The sequence below is a fragment of the Myotis davidii genome, unplaced genomic scaffold (assembly GCF_000327345.1).
Source record: "Myotis davidii unplaced genomic scaffold, ASM32734v1 scaffold534, whole genome shotgun sequence".
NCBI classification, from domain to species: Eukaryota; Metazoa; Chordata; class Mammalia; order Chiroptera; family Vespertilionidae; genus Myotis; species Myotis davidii.
The window spans coordinates 2,871,409-2,879,862 of NW_006286678.1; positions in this window are offsets into that span (position 1 = coordinate 2,871,409).

An 8,454-nucleotide genomic window follows, 5' to 3' on the forward strand; every position below is an offset into this window, starting at 1 on the left:
GGGGCACAGGCGTTACGTGCTTCCTAGGTCTCCTGTCATCTCGGCGCGTGACGAAGCTGGGCCCCCTTGTCCTGCTCAGCTGGTCCAGGCCATCATGGCCTCGTTGAGGAGCATGGCCGATTCTGGTCATTAAAAAGTCATCCTATGCTAACATATTTTTAAGTGCGCCATGAAATTACAAATGGGATTTTAACAAATCATCTCACCCAACCCCTTATTTTAGAGATAGGCATCATTGTCTCCAAAGGGGATGTGACGTGTCTAAGGTCACAGAGCAAACCAGCATCTAAGCCAAGGGTCCTGCTCCCAAGGCGTGTGTGTGTGTGTGTGTGTGTGTGTGTGTGTGTGAAAACACACACCAAATAGTATATGAAAGCAGTCTGTATTTATTCCTATAAAATTAGCAAAAATAAATATAAAAGGGTATACCTCTGTGCTGACCAGGCTATAGGTATAGGGATTCTCTGGTGGATTTAATTTTGCAGGACAATCTGACAGCTTGTTACAAAAGTCCATGAAATAATCTTAATTGCCCTTTGCCCCCAACTTTCTACTTTGAGGACTTTCCCATAAGGAAGTAACTACACAGGGAGAGAGAGATGAGTATAATGGCCAGCAAAGAAGCAGTGTGGTCCAAAGGCCATGGGACTAACGTCAGTGGGCACAGATTCCAAGGATGAACTCGTCCTCTACCCCGCTGTAACCTTGGGCCAAACCCTTCCCTTTCTGCGCCTTACTCTCCCCATCTGTGAAATGGGGTAGATTCCATGATTGATGAATTTTTTTCAGCTCTGATAACCCATGCTCCAGACTTAAATCTATTTTAACTGAAGCCTTTATTGGAAAAAGCAGTGGTAACCAAAGAAATAACCAATTCATGTTCCAGCCTCCCTCCACCATCATCAAAGGAGTCCCCTCGGAGGCGGGCAGCAAGCCTTTTTCCCTGGGAAGGGGCTTTGTTCAGCCTTAGACCTTGGTTCTTTCCAAATGCCCAAAGCCTGGATTACTTTAGCAGTGGTTCTCAACCTTCTGGCCCTTTAAATACAGTTCCTCATGCTGTGGTGACCCCCAACCATAAAATTATTTTCGTTGCTACTTCATAACTGTCATGTTGCTACTGTTATGAATCATAATGTAAATATCTGATATGCAGGATGGTCTTAGGCGACCCCTGTGCAAGGGTCGTTCGACCGCCAAAGGGGTCGTGACCCACAGGTTGAGAACCGCTGCTTGAGAGCCTAGTGTGTTTTTGTTTTGATGTTCTTTCCCAGATATCAGGGGACAGAGATTTTTCGGGAGGACCAAAAAGTAATTTGGCAAGATCCTCTGTTTATTACTTTAAGCCTACAGTGTGTGTGTGTTGCCTTCTTCAGACAGGCAGGAGGTAGTTTGCAATCACACCTAGTGAAGGGCCAGGAGTAGGTGACGTCGTTCTGTGGACAAACATTTGCTGGGCACTTCCTGTGTGCTGGGCCTTGAGAAGCCTCCCAGGCCTGCGGGCTGCCTCGGGAAACGTCAGGTTAAACCATGTGACATGGCCAATATCTGGCTGCGTTTGACTGACAAGAAATGGCAATTTTATTTAGTTCAGCCTAAATGGAAATCATTAAAGAGCAGAGTACTCACCACCTGCCTGATTCTGTCCTAAGCGCTTTGCATTGTTCGTTTGGTCATTTAACCATCACTTAGGGAGCACCTACATTGTGCTAGGTATTGTCTGTGAGTGGAGGGGTCTTGACAGTAATAAAAAAAAAATAGACCAAAAAACTGTTCAAAGGAACTTACTATCTAATAGGGGGGGAAGTAAGTAAAATAGATGATGATAACAGACGGAGCACATTGACGTAGGAGAGCATTTCTGGTGTGTGAAGGGGAATGGAAGGGAGGAGTTTTGGTTTTAAATGGGGTGGTCAGGGGGACTCATTGAGAGGTGATGTTTGGACGAAGGCTGGAAGGAGATGGAGGAGTGAGCTGGGCTGATTTCTGGGGAAAGAGACTCCCAGAATGGTGGAAGGGTGGAAGGAACAGCCATCAAAGCCCTGAAAAGGACCATGCCTGGCAAGTTCAAGGAAGAGCAGGCTAGCACAGTGACTCTGGGAGAGAGGTGAGAGAGGCCATGAGTCAGGTGTGTACCCCACCCAGACACTGTGGAATCCTATGTGTTTGTGAGGGAGGTAATATTTTTATTCCTCTTTTTTAGTTAAGAATAGAAAAGTACAGAAAAGTTAAATAACTTGCTTAAACAGTGTCTCATGTACGAGCTAGGGTTTTTAGTCCAGGGCAGTGGGGAGCGATGAAAGGCTTTTGAACAGGGCTGGGGCATGGCCAGATCTGACTGTTAATGCAGTTCCTTTGGGTATAGAAAAAAATCGTGGAAGTGAACTTAGGGGCAGGGGATGGAGGAGCTTGGTGCTGGCGGAGGGGGAGGAGGTCCAGTCCAGGTGAGCAGGAAAAGGAGGAGGAAGCCAGGCTGGTCTTGGGCTTATTTATTTAGCAAACAATAGCATGTCCAGGTACCAGCTAAGATTTTACATACATTAACCATTCAATCCCCAAAGCAATCTATAGGATGGATGCTATTATTCATTATTATTCCCACTTTTAAAATGGGTATTTGATATTATAAGTAAATTATATCTCAATAAAGTTAATTTACAAAGAAAGTATATTTTTTTTATGTTATAAACACTTGATAATGGAGAATTTAGAAAAGACAGGAAAACAGATAGAAAATAAATTCCCCACATCTCAGATCATCAATATAAATATCTTGGTGTATTTATTTTCTATCTTTTTTCTACTATAATCCCCATTTTACAGATGAGGACACTGAGGCCCAGAGATGTTGGGCAGCTTGCCGAGGGCCATACATTTGAACCCATGTCATCTGGCTCTAGTGTCCGGGATCTTAGTCCCTGTGCTATGCTGCCTGCAAGGTCAGAGTTGGTGGATTCCTTTGAGACCATGCTTTTCCACTCCCCTCCCCCACCTTCCATTCCCCTGACCCCTGGCATCATTTCACAGAGAGGGAAAGTGAAGCCCAGTGAAAGGCAGGGCCTGGCTGGGCATCTTGCAACCAGTTGAGAGCAGACCTTTGCGGTCTTACTCTAATAAGAAGAAATCGGGAGCTGAGGACTTGTGCTGGGTTGATGTGACAGCTGCTTCCAGCCTGGCCCAGAGCCCGGAGCTTGCAGGGAGCTGGCAGGTGATGTGACCCTGCCCACAGCGGGCACTAGGGGACTGCCAGGGCCAGCCCGCGTTCCCTGGGCCCGAGTCTCATCCTGCAGCGGGTCCTGATTGGGAGGTGGCCGGCTGATGGGGAGGGGGAGTTTGGGGCCTTGCCAAACCGAGCCTGCAGGCCTCCTGGGAGGAGTTGCCTCTTGTCCTCTGCCTGTGCATTTGTTTCTGGCTCTCGGGCCTGCACGTTCCTGGGGCTGCCTGCTGCCAGGGCTGCAACCTGGCTCCCAGGCTCAGCTCAACCACTGAGGGAGCCTTGAGCCAGGGTCTTTCCCTCCCCACCTGCAAAGTGTCATCAGAATGGCGTGCCAGCTGCAGGATGAAGTGAGATGTCGACAGAAAATGCTGGCACAGGGCACGGCACAATGAAATGCTCATTCCTAAGGCTACACCAGAGTGGTGGCCTACTGTAGCCATAGCCCCTCCCACCACACTCCCCTCCACACCTGGCTGGACCAGGTAGGGCCCAACCAGTGCACGAGGATCCAGAAATGAACCTCTGGCAGTGGCTTGGAGTCCAAGAGTGCAGACAACATGGGGCACAGTAGAACGAAAGAAGCCACACTCTGAGGGGGAGACCTGACCTGGTCACAGATGTGCTCCGAAGGCAAGTCCTGTCCCTTCTTTACGCCTCTTGTCCTCATACACAACGTGGGGAGGCTATTTTCTGCCTTAATAATCGTAATGATCTTCATTCCAGCAGCTATCAATTGAGGTTTTTCTATACTTGGAGAGTATGGGTGGGGAGATAAGCCAGACCCATCATTACCTTCAAGGGCGCACAGCTTGGAGTGGGGTGGGGCTTGGGAAGGCTTTCTGGAGGTTGTTGGTACAGTTTGGAGTCGGCCAGACGCTGAATGGAAGGAAAGCAAGGAGGTCGTTTGGTAAATCACCCTCCTCTCTGAACCTCAGTCTTTTCATCTGTAAAATGAAGGTCATGGCTACCTGCTTTGCCTAATGTATTGTGAGACTCAAAATTGCATAGAGCATGGAAATGCTTTACAAGCTGTAAAACGCCAGACACCTGTTGCTTGTTGTTCATTGTGGTGTCTGAAGCCCCGGGGGTAGGGGAACACCCAGCCAGCCTCGGGTCTGGGTCTGGGATCTGGGTCTGGGAGAACATCGGGCCTGTTTTGAAAGGCCTGCAATCAAATCCAGCAGGACAGACAGCCCCACTCACCTCACACCCCGTGATTTAAGAGCTCAAGAGTACTTCTGTGGGTGCGGCTTTGCTTAGTGGGGCCCTGAAGGCAGCCATGACCTGAGGAAGCAGGGACAAGTGCCCCAAGGACCTTTCAGGCCATAAACTGCTGTATCCTGGTCAGGCCTCGGGGACCTGGAGGGGAAGGGTTGGAGGGGGAGCACCATGAGGTCACTGAGAGGTTTGCAATGTGCAGTAGCTAGAAAAGCAAAGGAGAGAGCATATGGCATGAGCCTGTTCGGCTCAAATATGGGAAAGGGATATATCTACACACATGTAACCAACGCAGAAATATCCAGACACACATCAAGCCAGTTTTGCTAGATGGCAGGATTTTATTGTCTTTTGTCATTTTGACATTTGTATACATGATAGAAATTTCATTTCTATTGAGATGTGGCTGTATGTGATATACGTCACAATAGAATAGTAGTGGCGGTGATAACCGGCCAGTCTGGCATCACTGAGCGCGGGGAGGTCTGGGTGGCATCCTCAGCTTACCCTCCAGAGCAGCTGAGAGCAGAGTCTGGGCCGGCTTGATAAATGGGCCGCACTGGAGGACACGACTCAGGATGGGTCCCAGGACTCGCCTCTTGGGACAAAGACTGAGGGTCTAGGTGGCTGCAGGCACAGTTAGCATTGTGACCAGACTGCCCCAAAGCCAGGGGCTGCAGGCTATGTCACCAGGAGCAGAGGGTCCGAGGGTCCTGCTGGACTCCGGCCACCCCCGCGTGGGACCAGGACAGCGGGACAGATTCAGAAGCCATGGGGCCGGGGCAGGGCCTGTGCCTTCAGGTTCCCCGATGCTCTAGGGTTCCGTGCCATCAGACCAGACCCCAGCAGACCCCTTTCCCTCCACCATGTGTGTGCGTGCTCTCTGGACCCTGGACTCTCACAGACCTTCCTGCCTCTTTGCAAAGGAAATGAAGCAATTGCTGCATTTCACTGAATGCAGTGCACCATCTACTGGGAGGGGCGCCATTATTTTTTAACCCATTAGGAAAGAAAACATGGCAGACAAACTCTGACCGTGAGTCGCGTTTCAGTTTCAGCTTAAAAGTGTTGTCTTGAAATCAATTAGCTGTGACATGTGGCAGCCCCCCCCCCGCCCCCCCGACTAGACCCTTAAAAAAAAATGTACTTTTTCACTCAATCCTTACAAGCAACCGCTGGCTTAAGATATTCTTGTCCTGTTTGTACAGATGAGGAGATTGGGGCCCAGAGAGGTGAAGTGACTCTTGCACGGTCACACAGCATACGAGGGAAAGGTGGGATTTGAACTCTGCTCTGACTAGATGCCACTACTTTGTCCTCATCCAACCCCACAAAGAAAAGGCTCCTGAGTTCTGGCCCTTGGGCTGAAGAACATGTTCACACTTTGGCGTAAACCACATGGCAGTTCAGAAATGCCCCATGGGCTGGTCATTCAGTGCCCAGCGCGGTGAGCAATGAGGCAGGCCTGGGGGAGGCTGGGAGCTCAGGGGCAGGGGGAGCTTTGAGAGCTTGTTGGCTGTATCATTCGCCTCATCCTTGCTATGCCCACTGTCGGGAGGAGGGTGGCCTGTGGGCCACCCTGGAGAGAGACCACACAGGGTGGCCTGCTCCACACAGACTCCTAGAATCTCGCCCAGATTAGCCCATTCAATTATTCCTTAAAGCGTGTTGTTTTTTTAATCTTCTCCGAGGATATGTTTTTATTGATTTTTAGAGAGAGGTGTATAGGACTGCACTCTAGCCGAGGAGCCACTCAGCCAGGCCTTAAAGTTATTTTTTAATTTAATTTTTGGATGCGACCTTTGTCCACATCTTGATCACTTTCTGCAGGTGAAGCTCGGCTCAGAGCTAGTCATACAGAACAGAGCAAAACAGACACAGGTGCTGCCTTCGTGGGCTCACAGACCACAGGAGATATGGGCAGTAGTCCCGAGTCCCCCAAAACCTGGGGCAGGCACCCGGATGAACAGAGAGGGTGTGGCAGCGTGCAGAGGCATGTACCCAGTCCAGGGTCTCCACAGAAGGCTGTTCGGAGGGAAGGACTTTTGAGCTGAGATCGGAAAAGGAAGTAGGGGTGACCAGGTGAGGATGGGAGGGGAGCAGGCTGGACCAGACCAGCAGCCTGTGCAGGCCCTGAGGCTGGAGGCAGCGGGTCTGTGAAGAACTGACCGCCCTGAGTGTCGCTCTGGTCCCGGGCGAGATGAGGATGGAGAGGAGGACTGGGCCCTGCGTTATGTTATCCTGGGGAGGGTCTGTGGCCCACGGCTCTCTCCTGGGGTCTGAACCCTTTTTATTGATCCATGGGAGGCACTGACAAAGGCCTGGTCACATCTGGCACGGACCTGGAGGTCGGGAGGGTGTGGTCAGTAAGGGGGTGCTTGAATTATTGACTTTGGAAGCAGGTGGAACATTTTTGCATGATGACAAGGTGCAGGGTGCGGCCAGGAGAAGGGATGGCAGGTCAAGGCAGGGAGGCTCTCTGAAGACGAGCTGGTCCCCGGACACAGGGACGCTGAGACGGGGGAGGCCGTGGGACGTGTCCGAGGCCACACGCTAGGAAGTGGCTCTCCCGGTGCGATTTTCTGTGCTGGGAGCTCCAGATGCCAGAGGGAGGTGCCTTTCTTGCATCTTCCTCTGGAGAGAATGTAATGCTGCGGAGTCCACAGCTCAGGCTGGGGGTCAGGAGGCCTGGGGAGGGCGCGTGGCCCACGGGGGACGGACAAGACTGCATGCAGGAAGGCTTCCCGCAAGAGGTGCAGCTTTAGCTGAGCCCTGGAGGAGCTGGGCCTACAGAGCGGTGGGAGGGAGTTCCTGGCCCAGGAACCACACAGGCAAGCGGCTGGAGGCAGGAAGCATATGGGCTGTTTGGGACGCGGCGCGCACACAGTTGGGCTTGGCTCAGTCCAAGCGGAAAGCGACAGGTACTGGCGATACCCGCGCAGGAGGAGTGCTTTATCGCGGGCGTTGTTTAGAATTGCAGGCCCATCGTGAGGAGAGAAAGTCAGACCCTTAGTGGATTTTATTATTTTTTAAGTCTCTATAGAAAATGCACCCCTTTATTGTCTGTACCTAGGCTGACTGTGCCCCTCCCTACTGCCCTTGCCCTCCCCCACTTCCCCTGCCCAGCAGGGGTAATAGAGCCTCAGAAGGCCCAGGACCCATGTCCACAGCGGCCCACACCCACGCCAGGCCTGGGCTGGAACCCCTGGGACCACTGGGCTGCGGGAGATCCGAGTCCTGCAGCGTCCAGGGTGCTCTTGGCGGTCAGAAGCAGAATTCCCGGGATTCCAGATCTCTCCCCGCAGGTAGGCCCCACCGGAGTGTAAGGACAGCAGCAACACCCCTCAGGTTACTTTCCAGCTCACAGCTGTCTCTGGGACCCGGGACCCCAGGGGCACTCAAACTGCAGCTGAGAGCTGGGTTTAATTAGACGCATTTCGCAGGTAAGGAAGATGAGCCTTCAGAGTGAAGCAGCGAATCCTACATCCAAGGCTGCCGAAGGCCCCACGTCCCCTTCCCGGTAGCACTTGTAACCCTGGCTGGGATGCACATCTCCCTGCCACCCACAGCAACCTCAGAGCCGGCGGGTGACCTCACAGCTCAGGGGAGGCAACCCCGAGGGCTGAGCTGTGCAGGGGCCTGCCTTTGGCCTAGGAAGAGGGCCAGTAAGGGGCTAGGCTGTGGCCAGGACACGGAGGCTGCAGGTTTCAGCATCAAGAACTAGTTCCCTTTGGCTTCTGACACTCACCAGCAGGTGACTTTGGACAAGTTACATCCCATCCCGTTGTTTCCTCATCTGCAAAGTGAGGGGTGAGACCAGGTGACCTCTGTCACCCCTGCAGCCTGAAACCCTCTGAGAGCCCCCCCGTCTTCTGTCCTGGTGGCCTCCAAGGTGAGGCATGGAAGACACTCTTTGGGGTGCAGGAAACATATTATCTAAACAAGAAAATAATTGTTAAAAGCTTGGGTCCCACGCTGGTGTTCCCGCTGCTGCCACCGCTCTGACATGCCCCCCCCCCCCC